Source organism: Balaenoptera borealis (assembly GCF_965194805.1).
Source record: "Balaenoptera borealis genome assembly, chromosome: 14".
Lineage (NCBI taxonomy): Eukaryota > Metazoa > Chordata > Mammalia > Artiodactyla > Balaenopteridae > Balaenoptera > Balaenoptera borealis.
In genome coordinates this window covers 25,603,275-25,618,729 of record NC_138875.1, presented here as the reverse complement: position 1 = coordinate 25,618,729, position 15,455 = coordinate 25,603,275, and the positions used below count along the sequence as shown (strand labels likewise).

Below are 15,455 nucleotides of genomic sequence, written 5' to 3'. Positions count from 1 at the left end.
CAGACTCTCTGGAGGATGGTTGAGCTAAATATCTAAAGCCTTACAAATACGCATTACCAACTATCTCCTGTCTAAGAACGCTTTCCCTAAAGAAATATAGCAGAGATAGTTAGGCACAAGGTGGATGAACAAGGGCTTTTATTTCAACATTATTTGTAACAGAAAAAATGGGAAACAACCTAAATGCTTAACAATAAGGAACTTGTCACAGGAAATGTTTATTCTATGTTGCTTAATGAAGAAAGTAAGACAAAATTATATGTGCTTTTCTTTTGTGATAAATAACATTTATTTATATGTGTGTATATGGGTATATACATATATACAAATAGACAAATATTGCAGAGATACATATGCAATGATTACAGTATGAGAGAATTAAAGCTTGTTTTTTGTTTCTAAGTTGGCATTGCTTTTGTATTTAGGGAAAATACATTTTTATTTCTTTAAATGACACTATTTATATCCAAGTTTATATAGGCAACAATATTTGCGAATATACTAAATTCACGTTAATCAGTAGACATCAGGAAATCAGGGAGATTCATGACCTGCTACCTCCCAATTTGAGCGATGTGGAGGTTTATTCTGAATATACCTAATAGCTAAAGAAGTGTGATTCCAAATGATGTGCCAATTAAAGAATCTAACTCATCCATCAGGGGATACCAATCTTAAGTGATGGGTGAAAAAACTGAGCCTGTTTTTAATGGTGGGGGGACTGGACTGGAGGGGAGGGTCTTAGGCAGGGAGGAACCAATAGAAGACTGAGCCAAGTGGCTTGAGACAGGTCATAAAACTTCCACTGTGCACGCCCCAGTCTGTGGTGGGGCTCTCAGAGATATTAGAGAAGCCAAAAAACTGGTTTGGAGTCTAATTAGAAAGACAAAGGCTAGACTGGATTGTTTACAATTAGTGCCAAACAGTGAGATTCGGATAAGTGCTTTGACAATGGTCTAGATTTTTTTTTTTTTTTTGGTCTAGATTTTAAATATTTTAAGATGCTTTTTTTTTAATGCAATTTTTTTAAATTAATTAATTTATTTTTATTTATGGCTGTGTTGGGTCTTCGTTTCTGTGCGAGGGCTTTCTCTAGTTGTGGCAAGCGGGGGCCACTCTTCATCGTGGTGCGCGGGCCTCTCACTATCGCGGCCTCTCTTGTCGCGGAGCACAGGCTCCAGACGTGCGGGCTCAGTAATTGTGGCTCACGGGCCCAGTTGCTCCGCGGCATGTGGGATCTTCCCAGACCAGGGCTTGAACCCGTGTCCCCTGCATTGGCAGGCAGATTCTCAACCACTGCGCCACCAGGGAAGCCCTTAAGATGCTTTTGATATGCATATATATACTTAAACGTTCTCATTAAGAATTCAAATAGGCTAAAAATAAGCAAGGACTGAACATTAGAGTAAGATTACAAATTTTGGTGTCTATATGATTTTATATATAACCCTTTGGTATGGATGTCCCAAGAGATAAGTGTCTTGGGCAGGAAAGATGCCTGAGCACTTAAGTTTGTCTGGCGAGCAGATAGTGGTGCTGGGGGCCCCTTCTCCCAGGAAAGGCTTGATGGACAGAAGAGATGTATAAAGTCTAAGAACTCAGGGTACAGAGGTTCTTAACGGATTTATTGGGAAGGGAGGAAAAGAACATAGCATTTTAAGGAGATTGGATGTGACAGTAATGGGTACATGAAGGTAAGGGCGTATGACTGGAAGGTGTTGCAAAGTCTGGGGACCTTGGACCCAGATAGGGGTGCTGGCAGGGAGTTCATGCTTCTTAGTATCCCCCCATCTCTACTCTGTCCATTTCCTGAGCCTGATCCAGCAATAAAACCAACATTTGCTTAGAAATTAGAAAATGTAGAATTAGGATTTTTTTTTCCCCCTGATGCCAAAGTAATACCTGTTCATGAGATAATTTAGCCAATAGAGAAAGAGTCAAAGGAGGAAATAAAAATCACCTGTAATCCACCTGCAGCTAGGGTTGCCAGATTTAGCAAAGAAAAATGGAAATGCAATATTTGAGACATACATGTACTAAAAATTGTTCGTAGTTTATCTGTAATTCAAATTTAATTGAGCGCCCCATACGTTATCTGGCAACCTTTATCATCAAAGCAGACCACAATGGCTGGCTTCACTCGCCAACCCCCCACCTCAACCCATTTCTGAATCCCCTTTATCCTTGGAGCTTTTCCTTTACCACATTGGATTCTATGCCTTAAGCCAAATCTCTCTAAACCCTCCTGAAAGTTCTGGGCTCTCCAACGCTTCTCTCAGAAGACGTTCCACATCACAGCCTATTTGTCCTGGGCACTGCCCCTCTGCAGGCAACCCGAGAAAGCAGGCCTGCCGGGGTCTGCAACAGCCCCTGAAGGTCCCTGCTTCCAGGCGAAATGCCCCAGCACTGATGCCAGCCAGGTCAATACCATCACCCTGGGAAGAAGCCAGAGGCCTGACCCAGCGCAACCCCACTAGGCTGACCCAGCCTCCAAACTGTGCTCAGCCCGGTGCCCTAGTCAGTGACTTTCAACATTACCAGCCCCCTGCACAGTCAAACCCAGGGAACACAAAAAGGAACCAGACCAACCCTGAGCCTGCACTTGGCCCTACACGCCCTCTATCCAATCCCCCAGTCAGGGTCCCCGAGCCGGGCTCCTGCTGTTACATCCCTTTAGGAACACCTCCATCTCCTCATCCTCCCTCCAGGACCCACAAATCTCCTTTCCCTCAGGCGGCACATCTCTGAAGCCCAGGGCCCTGCCTGGGGCTCTCACAGTCCCCCTCAGGTGTGCGGGGCCCTCCAAACTCTCTTTTTCCAAAACCTGTCTCAGGAAGGGCGCTGTTGAGGACTAATGGGCTACTCAGATGGTAGGTGTGGTGAGAGAGAAGAGGAGAGGGGGTAACATCAGGCTTCTTTTCTTCCTTCCCTTTCCTCCTAGATGACGCAAGGCCTATTTCTTCTGCTTCTATCAAAGCGTTTGGGGGAGTTCCAATTCCTTGCCACGTTCCTCCTTACAACCTCTCTATATTTTGCATATCACCACAGGGTTTTGCATCTCCCTTACCTGTATTTGAACAAAGTGTTTTGGTTTTCCTCGCTTTCTCTTTCTCTTTCTTTCAGTGAATGGCTGTACACCAGGGAAATATATTTCAGAGTATCATTTCCTGTTTCCAACATTAGAAAAGACAAGAAAACATTGCTGGAAACAAGTTAATCAATAGAGTTAGAAAAAAAAACAAACCCACCCAAGGCCTTTACTAAAGCAATCCCTGTCAATTCTGCATTCAAATATATTGACACACACAAGTGCTTAGTAAACCAGAAGCCGCTGTCCCACTGAATTAAGCGGGTACTCACTAAAATAATGATTTCACAGGAACATTAGTTGATTAACCCCAATCCCAAATTCAATTCTGTTAGATGGTAGGCATTCGATTAAGTATTCCTAAATGTAATCCTTCAATCCCCCTTAACCTCCACCCCCACCCACCTCATTTGGCTGCTGAAATGGAAAAGTCCATCAGGACTACAGTTCATAGGCCAATCCTAAGAGGCACTTCAGTCTTCCTGGGGAGTGTTAATTGTCAGAGAAGGGGGTTCCAAACAGGCCCAATGTTGAATTCATTTGCTTCTGATGGATTCAGAGTGTAGCACCACCGACAGAAACAAAATGAAAATAAGCAAAAGAGCAAACAGCTTGGTACAAATAATTATTTCTCTTTACAAATTGTTTGTTTATTTTTTCTTGTTTTTAAAACATTAAAATGATGCACCTGGTCTTTGTTTAAAAAAAAAAAAAACTTCAATCATACAAAAGAATAGTGTAAGTAAAAAGTAACCATAGTTTTTCAATTGAAAATTAAAAAAAAAAAAAGCAGCCGCTTTTTGTAGTGTGCAGGTATACTGAGACCCCTGGTTTTCAAACTGCAACGGACTCCTGCTGATGCCCAGACGTATGGATTGGAGAATAAGAAATAGGGCTTTGAGCCTCATGGAGGAAGGTGAGCAGCGTCCCTGACATTCCTTCATACATTTGTTGCTGTTTCCAAGTAGAAATAAATATCAGGGTTTTTGAAGACATCTGGAGGAGGCAAAGGTGAGGAGAGCTGCAGCTGCTATTCAAGGCCAAAGCCAAGGAGTTTCTTGATAAATACAGACTGTGAAGAGTTCTCTCACTCAGGCTCCCCACTCCGCCCTCCCCGTCTACCCAGCTGTGGGAACCTCCCTACGAGCGTCCAGACAATGCCTTCTTGTCTTTGCCTCCAAACCCTTACCTTCTGGTTGGAGACTCAGCACAGGGTATTTCACCTTTTGGTCCTCAGCTTCACTGTGCCAAGTAGAGAGGATAAATATTTTATATTCCTGCAGGCAGGGGACTTATGGTAAGAATGCACGCAAGGGGCCCAGCCTTATGCTGGCCCTTGAGAGAGAAGAGAAGGAAACAGGCATCAGAATGCAGAGGAAATTCAAGACCTATTCTTAGAAGGATCTGATGACAGTGTTCCTGGCTGTAAAATGCCTCACTGCCCCCTGTCGCTGCAGGATGGAATATTGGGTCTTTTACAACTCCTTCCCCACTGTTAATCCAGACAGATCTCCCCTAGACACTCAGGCAATACGTGAGCTTCTTATAGCTTCTCTTCCAGGACCTGCTGTTTGTACCTCCATTTAGATTTGGAGCTTTTCTTGAAAAGTCGGCCAGCCTGGTGGCAGCTGGCTACGCTTCTGGGTACTAACAACAGGCTGGAGTTTGATGGCTGATGTGTGGTCTAGACAGGACCTGCATCTCCAGTTCACACAATCCCCAGGAGACAACGTCTGCACTGTTGTCTCCACTCAGCCTGAGCTCCTCTTTTACGTTATCTGCTCAAACCCTCAAGACCTTTGAGTTTGCAGTCACTGATCATCCTACCCCATGCCAGGCACATGGACCAAACTCAACACCCACACCTGCTGAAATGAGACAGGCCTCTCTCCAAGGGCCACACCAAACCTTTCACCTCTGGACTCCAGCCTCAGAAGCCAGAAGAGCAATGTCCCCACTGGCCAATGATGATGGTCTTCTGAAAACTCCAGGCCTGGACCCCCTATTTCCCAGCATCTCTCTCCCCAACTCCCCTTCCTGTCCTCCATTGCCCATCTTCCAGCAGAATCCAGACAGCACATCACAATGAATGCCCAAATTGACCTTCCATCAAATGTGCCTGAAGCTGGGGTCCGGCTGCATTTCCATGAGTGCCTCCTCTGCATCATGGTCCTGCCTGACAGGAGCTGAGAGCTTGCTATTTCAGAGCTGTCACAGGCCAGCTGAAGCTTTGGCCCTTTTCAGCACCTCTTTCCCCAGGTTGCCTTTTTTCTTCCTCTGGGCTGTTCTCCGACTCCTCCTCCTGTTTCCCCAATTCCTACATCTAATCGAAGGCTAGAGAGGTATCATTCCAATGACTCTGAGGATGCTGCCAGCTCTCAAGACCACCCACTTCCCTCCTCTTGGAAGGCAGCAGCCGTGGCCGTGACCGAGAGTGGTTTACTGCCCTGGAGCCCTCTCAGCTCTGCTATGAGGAGGGCCCAAAACTGTAACCTCAAGAGTGTGGTCGTCAAAGTCGAGTGCGCACACCTGGAGGGCTTGTTAAAACACAGATGCCTGGGTCCCACCTGCAGAGCTTTTGGGTCAAGGGGGTCTAGGGTGGAGCCTGAGAATCTGCATTTCTAACAAGTTCCCAAGCCATGTTGATGCTGCTGATTCAGGGACCACACTTTGAGAACCAGCACTCTCATTGTCCTGCAGAAGAAGTTGAGGCTGAGGGGGTCTTCTTCAGGGACCACCCACCCTGTGGAGGAGAGGGCTTCCCTGCAGGAAGGTTAGGGTCCTTGGCAGCTGCTGGCTAATCCACAAGGGATAACCTCGGCTCTCTTGCCTCCCGTCCCTTCCCCCCCATCTCTCATTTTTTTTCTGTCTTTTGCACCTCATTTACTGTCTCTCCTGACTATGGCTTTGTGTCTCCATCTCTGGGCCTCTGCGCACGTGCACACACACACACACACACACACACACACACACACACAAACGTGCGCGCGCACACACACTTCCCCAGTGATGAGTTGGCATCGAATTTGTAGAGTGAGCTCGCAGCCATCTGGAGACGCTGGGCCGCCCTGACTGACATATGCTAAAATACAGGCGGTGGAAAGACTCTGGGCAAAGAGACCAATTTGTTAATTTAATTGAGTTGCAAACAACCAGGAAGCCAACAGGGTGTGTCTGAAACCTATTAGGTGTTCTTGGATCGGCACAAGGCTGGTCCGGAGGGAGGCTGGCTCTGTGGGGGCCCCAGGGTTGCTTCCCACTGTGCAGGGCAGGGCAGGGAGATGCTGAAGGGGCTTGTCTGGGCTGGGACACCGTTAGTGAGCCCCCACCCCTTTCCTCTGCTGGTGTACCATCCCCCCTTCTCTAGAGCCTGGCCCTTAGGGTGAGTGCCACCCTGCCCAGGAGCTTTGCTCCTCTCCTGCTCCGTAGCAGCCCAGAGCCCAGGACTGACTGATTTGGAATATAAAAGTGGGAGTCTTACGGTGAGTGTTTGCCCAGAACTGAAGGGTTTCTTAGGATGAATGACTTTCATTGTTAATACTGAAACAGTCCCAGACAACAGAATAGTTGGTCACCCTAACTTTACTTCAGTCGGAGCTAATTTTGCCCTGCATGTGCTCCAGGACTCCCCCTGTGACCAGGCTGGGACTAGACGCCACTGGAGACTCCATCCTTCCTTGCTGAGCTCCTTTGCAGACAGTCTTGCTTCCCTCACTCCTGAGAGCACTCCCCCAATCAGTCAATTGTGCACGCCAAATCCTTGTCTCAGGCTCTGCTTCTAGTGAACCCAGCCTAGACATGCATCTTCCACACCCATTGCCACTGTAAACAAACTACAAATGAGGAGGGTATTCTTCAGCACTTCTGATGGTTGTGGTGATAAGGAAGGCTCAGGACAGTCATAATAATAATAATAATAGTTATTATTATTATTATTATTATTGATTGCCAGGGGATCTCTTAGCTTCACTCTGATGCCCCCTAACTCTAGCTAGTTGCAAAGAATTTATGCCTTAGTTGCACAGAAAGCAGAGGGCTTGAGGCTAGGAACAATTCCTCTTTCTCTACTTTTATGTTAGGTACTTACAGTGTAGTCAACACTGCTCTAAGCTCTGTGAGGGAAAGAGAAATGAGTGAGACACAGGCCCTGCCTTCCTGTGTAGCTGTGTTGATAAGACAGTTTCACAGGCAACATCTTGGAAGGGCACAAGCTGGGGCTTGCTGAGGGGGTGAGGGGGCAGGAGTGCAGAGGAAGGATTGCACAGAGTTGGGGGGTTACCAGGCAGACTTCCCAGAGGAAGGGCTACAGCTCGACTCTGAATGGGTAAAGAGTCACAGCAGGTAAAAGGAGACAGAAGAGATGTCCCAGGAGGCCATGGTCTGAGGCAGGGAGACCCGGGGTGTACTTGGGAGTCCGAGAGGGGATGCTTTTCTGGAGGGAAGGCTTGCATAAGGAAGGAGGAGCTGGGGTCTGGGGATCTTCCTCAGTAATGAGGAGTTAGTGCTCTGGTCTGTGGGCAGATGGATGGTTCCCAGCAAACTGGTTTTTCTGGGGAGAAAACAGATTGGGCCAAACCTCCTCTGATGGCTGAGAACATCACCTCCCTGAAGGATGTGGGTTCTTGATCGGGAGGTTTGCTCAGTCACACAGGGAGTTGGGGGCCTGGGCAGGCCCGGTCTCTTCCTTCCTCTCCTCCAGGACAACCATAGAAAAAAATGTAAGAACACTCGTAAAGAATCCTGAGCAGGAGATGCTCCCCCCTTCCCTGCTCCCTCTAGAAAACCCTCTTGTTCCCTTCTCCTCAGCCCTGCATTACTGCTGACTCCACTATCCCGCCTCCCTCACCCTTCCAGACAAGCTGCACATGACTCTTCCTGAAACACCACTTCCCGCGTGTCATTCTCCAACTAGAGGACATTAGTGTCTACCCACTGCCCACGGGATAAGATCTGCATGCCTCAGATTAGCTTTCAAAGCCCTTTACACTCCATCCGCCCCCTTTGCCCCCCACCCCACCAGTTTAGTTTCCTTTCCGCAAGCCTTAGAGCCAGTCAAGTGGGCATGCCCCCAGGTATCTCATGGGACCTTGCTTTGCGTCTTTGTTAAAACCTCACTCCTTTTCTGGGCCTGTCCAATTCTACCCTTTCTTCTCAGAGCCTCCAAAATGTCTCTTCTTATGATGTCTGGCCACATTGGGCTTGCCCTCTCTACATTTCTATAGGCTTTGTGTGGTAGGTTGTCCGCAGAAGGATGCCCACAGGTGCCCTGTCCTGCATGGATGTGCTACTGCACATCAAAAGCTGTAGCCTAAGAGTTTGGGGTTTTTGAACACTAGCTGCCCTGGACTCCTTGTCTGGTGCCTTACAACAAACATTGCACTTTCCTCCACCACAAGCCAGTGTCAATAGATTGGCTTTACTGCGAGTGGGTGAGTTGACTCAAGTTTGGTTTGGTAACAATTTGGTGGTTTCCACTTATATCTCACTGGCCAGAACCATGTCATGTACCCTCTTCTAGCTGCAAGTGATCCTGGGAAATGCATTAAAAAAAAAAAAAGCTGTAGCCTATTTGCCCTCTGCTAGGAACCGAGGTGGCCTCGTGACTTGCTTTGACCAATAGAACCCAATAGAAGCAATCCTGTGACAATCCAGGATTAGGCCTTGGCACTTCTGCTTTCAGAGTCTTAGAGCCGTGAAAAATCACGTATAGAAGTCTGACTACCCTGCTGGAGAGAGAGACCCAGGCAATCCAGCTACAAAGTCAATTGGATCCTCTAGCCCCAGTCAAGCTGCCCCAACTGACACGGGTGGAGCAGGGACAAGCCTTCCGGCTGAGCCCTGTCTACTTTGCAGAGTCAAGAGCAAACGAATGGCTGTTGTTTCTGGGTGTTTGCAGTCAGCTTTCACTTTGGACTGAATCTTGGCTCTGCTGTTTAACAAGAACTGCTTGCTTGTAGAAAGTGCTCTCTGGCAACGGGCTTTGTGCTAAGTACCTTACACATATTATCTCATGGAGAGGGTACCATGATTATCCCCATCCCATGACAAGTTAAGTGATCTGTCAAGGTCCGCACCTGGTAAGTGACAGATCTGGATCATCCCCCAAGCCTGGAGTACAGAGTCCAGATTCTAACAATAGCTTACTAGCTATATGAGTTACATGACCACGAGCAAGTATTTTTCTCTAGGACGCCTTCTCTCAACTATGAATTGCAGAGAAAAATACAGAAGGGCCTGGGGATGGTGGCTTACGAAAATTAAATGAGGTGGTTCACGCATGGGCTGGGCACTGAGCAATTGCTCATGAAATACTGGTTCCCTTTTTCCTGGTGTGAAGTAGAAACAATCTCCCAGTCTCCTCCCCAGTGTTTTAAACAAACACTGTTTGAAATCCTGAAACCTCAAGTCCTAACTTATAAATAACCTTGCCAGGCTAGCCCATAAAAACTTGCTTGGACCATAATGCACCAGAAACCCTGTACCTATTTACAGGAATAAAATTGTTAGTAGAAAATAATATTGATAACTAAACAGAGTAAGAGGGAGGTTTTGATTTATCTCAGTAATAGCATCAACTTACAGGGGGTGGGGTGATGAGGAAGGTCCATACTAGCTTTGACCTCGAGCTTGAGGAAACCTCAAATATTGCCTGCCTTGGGGGGCAAATGTTGCTGGCTGTTCTGAAGCAGGGAAGGGAACTGATCACAAATGTGAATTCCAGCCTTGGACTCCATCCCCTGCATCTTTCTGCCTCTTACAGGTTGGCTGTCAGGGTTTGCTGTTAGGAGTGTTAGGAGCCACTGCAGCTTAGCGTGACTGTGAATGGTTCCCTTATATCTGCTTCTGCCCCTGTGAGTGCCCCTTCTCAGAGAGTTCCATAAGGAATTCCTCATGAGTGCCCACCATGCTGGGCCTGGTGCATAAAGATGACGGTTTAAAAGCTGCATGATCTATAGTACTACTGCACTGGCTGCTGAATTGCTTCTTTACCAGAACTTATCATGGTTTTGCGTTTGTTCATTTGTGGCTTACTTCAAAATAAGCTGTCTCTAATTTTTTCACATGTTTTTGGTTAGTTTTAAACCTGGTTCAGGTCAACAGAAGTATTTCACACTCAACTGATCCATGTGTTGATAGATCAGAGTTTATCTTCTTTCCTATTGATTTTATACCAGTATTTTCAGATGCGTGTATAACCTTTCAACAGCCTCCTGATTTTTGTGTCTACTTAAAAAGTGAACATAGCTCGGTGGCACATCATGTTTTCTGAACTTGGGTCATCTTTTTCATGCTGAAAGTTTATTAACAGTAGAATGAATAAATCAAGCGCGGTTGATTCATGTAACAGAATAGTATACAACAAAAAGGAACAAACCACAGCTGCACTTGACAATGTAGATGGATCTCACAAATACAATGTTGAGTGAAAGGAAGTCAGTAACGGTAAGGATCTAGTGATGCCTTCTTGTGTGGGAAAGCCAGAAGAAACCTGAGGAAGAGATTACCACAGGAGTCACGGGGACAGACTCAGGAGCTTCTGGGCCACTGGCAATGTCATTTCTTGACCTGAAGGTAGGTGTGTATGTGTCTACTTTAGCACACAAATGTATGCTTTTGACAATGTAGAGGGGTCAAAATAATTGCTGCATATACCGAATCGAGGAGGAATTCAGGCTTTACAGATTCTATTCCATTTGCCAATTATAAGCTTCCTGATTTATCATTTCATCGTTTGCCTCTGAGTTTGCCAGTTAAGCTTAACTGAAATCCATCCAACCACCAGATAAATCTGAGGATGGGGACTTCAAAATCTGCAAGCTGCAGAGTCCTGCTAGGTATTTGCTATATAATAGGCATCTAGTTAGGTGGGTGTATTAGCGGAACAGAGACAGTAGGATGCATATACACATAGAAAGAGATTTATTATAAGGAATTGGCTCACGTGATTATGGAGGTTGGCAAGTCCAAAATCTATAGGGCAGGCTGGCAGGCTGGCAGCCTGGAGACCCAGAAGAGCTGATGTTCCTGTTTGGGTCCGAAGGCCGTCTGCTGCAGAACTAGGAAGAGAAGGTGTCACAGATGACGTTCAAAGGCGTCTGCTGGAGAATCCCCTCTTGCTTGGGGGAGGCCAGTCCTTTTGTTGTATTCAGGCTTTCACCTGACTGGATGAGGCCCACCCACATTCTGAGGGCAATCCGCTTTACTCCAAGTCCACGGATTTAAATGTTAATCACAGGGACTTCCCTGGTGGTGCAGTGGTTAGGAATCCGCCTACCAATGCAAGGGACATGGGCTCTAGCCCTGGTCCGGGAAGATCCCACATGCCGCGGAGCAACTAAGCCCATGCGCCACAACTACTGAGCCTGCGCTCTAGAGCCCGCGAGCCACAACTACTGAGCCCATATGCCACAACTACTGAAGCTCACGCACTTAGAGCTTGTGCTCCGCAACAAGAGAAGCCACCGCAGTGAGAAGCTCGCACACCGCAACGAAGAGCAGCCCCCGCTCGCCGCAACTAGAGAAAGCCTGCGCGCAGCAACGAAGACCCAACACAGCCAAAAATAAATAAATAAATAAATTTATAAAAATTTTTTTAAAAACCTCCAATGTTTAAAACAAAATGTTGGGGGCTTCCTTGGTGGTGCAGTGGTTGAGAATCTGCCTGCCAATGCAGGGGACGCGGGTTCGAACCCTGGTCTGGGAAGATCCCACATGCCGCGGAGCAGCTGGGCCCGTGAGCCACAATTACTGAGCTTGCGCATTTGGAGCCTGTGCTCTGCAACAAGAGAGGCCGCGACAGTGAGAGGCCTGCGCACCGCGATGAAGAGTGGCCCCCGCTCGCCGCAACTGGAGAAAGCCCTCGCACAGAAGCGAAGACCCAACACAGCCATAAATAAATAAATAAGTAAATTAATTAAAAAAAAATGTTAATCACATCTTTTAAATAACCCTCATAGAAACACCCATATAATGTTCGACAAACGTCTGGGCACCATGACCCAGCCAAGTTGACACATAAAATTAACTATCACAGTGGGTGTCACATGTTACCTGGTTTACTCCTCACACAGCCTCAGGAGTTGGTTATTTTGAACCCCATTTTGCACAGAGCACATAAGCACCCTGTTTGAAGTTGCACACCTGTTAAGCAGCAGAGGCAGGAGTTACATTGAAGTCGTTCTGACACCAAATACTAGTGGTGAGCAAACTTTATGTATTTATTTATTTTTGCATGAGAACCAATCCAAGAAAAATTAATATGTTTATAGGCTGCATAGTGTCATCTCGAAGGAAGATAACCTGATTGAATCTCATGGGGAAAAATGTATTTTAAAATATAATTATCCAACTTACTAATGGGAAATTGCCTCTGCTTTCTAGTCACTTAAATGTCATATCTGGGCATACATGAGAGTGAGTAGCACTAATATTTTACCTGTTAGAGAAGCGAAGTAGACTGTGTGTTGTTCATTCCTGCACTCTGGTACATAGCAGAAAGGTGACGAAGGACAAGCAGGCTTAATTTTAGATGGAAGAGGATGCGAGTGAGCAGATATGATGGAGGAAACTTCAGGGTACCGCCCAAGGCTTCCATGGTTGATGGCTCTGGCTTTTTATCATGTCTAATCTCACTTGCCCTAGAGGTAGAGCATTATTAATAAGCACTTAACTTTATCAACCTTGACCTGAATGCTCTTTGGAGGTTACACATGCAATGAACTAAGAAAGACAGCAAGAAGAAGTGGAAGGGGAGGAGCGAAGGATGGGGAGAGAGTGAGGAAAGAAGGGAGAGGGGAGAAGAGACAGGACAGATGTTTTCTAAGAAAAATGGAAAAGAGAATGGGGAGAAAGAAGTTGGTTAAGGATGTCTGATTTTTGAGAAAGGGACTGTGGTGGGATTAACAGGGCCAACGAGTGGTGAAGGTCAGGGGGCAGGATGAGGGAATCAAGACTGACAAGGGTACGTACAATTCCCCCAAAGAAGGAAGAAATATGGTGCCTGCAGAGATAGAGTTGGGCAGTTTGGGGACCACAGGAGCATCAGAGAAGTGTGGTCGGTGAGGGTAGTGGGGGTTGTCTTGGAGATATGGCCAAGGCAATGAGCAAGCATCCTGATGTGTATGGCTCTTTTTCTTCTCTACAAGTTGTATGCCAGAGGAAAGAGCATGGACTTTAGAATGGGTTCCAAAAAATAATTCAAAATTGAACTTAACGTTACTACACAGTATCAATATTAATGCCAATTTATATTCATGTGCTACTGTAATAAGTGATGTTGGTAAAAAGAGAATATTATTTATCCTTTCTCATAAGTTTGCAGGAGAATTAAATATGAGAATAAGTAAGAAGTTACTTGGTTAGTTCCTTCCTCCCTCCCTCCATTTCCTCTTTCTTTCTTGCTTGCTTTCTTTCTTTCTTTCTTTCTTTCTTTCTATCTTTCTTTCTTTTTCTTCATCTTAGGCGTTTCTAGCTTGGCACTTTTCATGGTGTAAGTCACTGTTTTGCATCTGTAATTTTCTCTCTTGAGTGAGCTGGAAGCATCTGAGGGCAGGGAATGGGCACAGTGGGGGAGAGCAGAAAGAGGGGTCTGGGAATCAGAGTGGGAGAAATCATGGTGCTCCCACTCGGTGACTGTGACCTTGGGCAAGCTGTTGACCTCTCAGGGCTCCATTTTCCTCTCACCTTTTTGCAGCACCTACCCTGTAAGGTTGTTGTGAGCATTGGGAAAAATAGATGTGCAATGCCTAAGTGGGCTCTAAACAAATGATTTCCCCAGAGATAAGCCTAGAGTAAGTGCTCAATAAATAACTATGCAACTGAATTCCATGAAGCCCAGTCCCCAGGTGAGTTGGATTTCCAGTACTTGCCAAGGAAATTCCCCCTTGGGTTGAGTAAACTAAGAGCTGAAAGTGTGAACGAGAGGTGCCCCTGCCGCAGAGCACATAGCCCACAAACCCCATCCTCTGCCCCAGGGAGAGGCCTGTGGGCCCCGACTGGTCAGGGGACAAGGGGCTGGTCCTTAGGGCACAGCAGCCCTCCACTCTGCAAGTCACAGAGACCTTTCTCCATCCTCTTTTCCTCTGACTTTGAAATGCTGAGATCTGGAGGGAAATTAAAACCCTCCAGATCTTTGTCAGATTCCTCGGAGATGAAAAGGACTCTGGGGTAGGTATGTAGCACTGTAATTAGCACTCACCAGGTGGTTGGGACAACTGCTCCCAGACCAAGTCCTCTGGTCCTAGGACTTGGGAACCATAGACTTCCCGGGGTGGCTGGGCTGGGAGAGTCCCACGTTTTAAGGAGAGAGGTTCCAGGCCCTTGGAAAGACTCCTGGCTGGTCTGCTCTCGTCCTGCTCATGGCCTCTGCACGGGCAGGACTCTCTCCTCCCCAACATAAAGGTGTCTAACCAGGGACACACTTGGCTCTACCTTCAACTACACCTCACCCGAAGTCCCGCTTCTCTGCCTATCTGGACCCTGACCAGTGCACTGTTCCGAGTGTGTGAACAAGTCCTTAGGCCAATCCAAATACTTTCCAAATCTTCAAAGGTGTTCAAGTCCCCCTCCTCCATGCAGCCTTACCTGACCACTCCAGCTCTGGCCCATCAGTCTCTCCTCTGACTCCTAGCTCCTCAGACGTATTCAGCTTAGGATATGGTTATATACACACGCCGTTTGATTCTCTTCCACACAGGGGCCTCTGGTCTTCTGAGCTAGCGAGTAAGCCTCAGGGGTCTTTTCATTCTCATCCTTGCCTTTAACCTGCCGTTAACCTGGTCCCAGCCGCCATCCTCTGGGCCCGGGGCCCCTGCAGAAACCTTCTGAACGTCTTGCTGCATCTGCTCACAATCCATTCACCAGGACAGAGGGCTCCCTTCAAAAAGCAGCCCTGATGATCTCAACCTCACCCACCCTGCCCCCACCCCCAAAGCCTTCAGTGACTTTGCACAAGCCCTCCAGGATCTCATGATAGCCAAGCAAACGTGGCACTAGTTACCTGGTAGATTATATATATATATATCCCAGATAGATTATAAGCCCTGCAAAGCCCTGACCGTGGCAGACTTGGTTACCACTCCAAGTCCAGGGCCTGGCACGTCAATACGTTTTTGTTGAATGAGCGAATAAATGGTTGAGGGAATGCCCATGTGCAGCCTTGAGATTTTCATCAAGCAGTGGTGTATTTAGTGTCTATTCTAGGTGTGGTTTTTTTGGCATTGGATCCCTGGAAAGAGGATTTGTGTATACACGGCGTACTCAGGAAGGGCACCCGTGGGAAACTGGTAAGGGAGTTGAGGGGAGTCAAGGGTGGGTAGAATAAAAATATGTTTTGTCTTTGTCTGCCCTGTCCCCGCCCCCCCCCCCC

The 15,455-nt window shown here is 46.9% G+C and overlaps 1 long non-coding RNA gene across 1 annotated transcript; it reads right to left on the bottom strand.

The window, feature by feature from the left end:
* Nucleotides 1-1,021: 1,021 nt before the first annotated feature.
* Nucleotides 1,022-11,707, bottom strand: LOC309610969. The gene is made up of 2 exons (XR_014234264.1): nt 4,278-11,707; nt 1,022-4,084 (listed from the first exon to the last, which is right to left on the bottom strand). It is a non-coding gene; the product is annotated as an uncharacterized lncRNA (long non-coding RNA).
* Between the last annotated feature and the right edge of the window lie 3,748 nt (nt 11,708-15,455).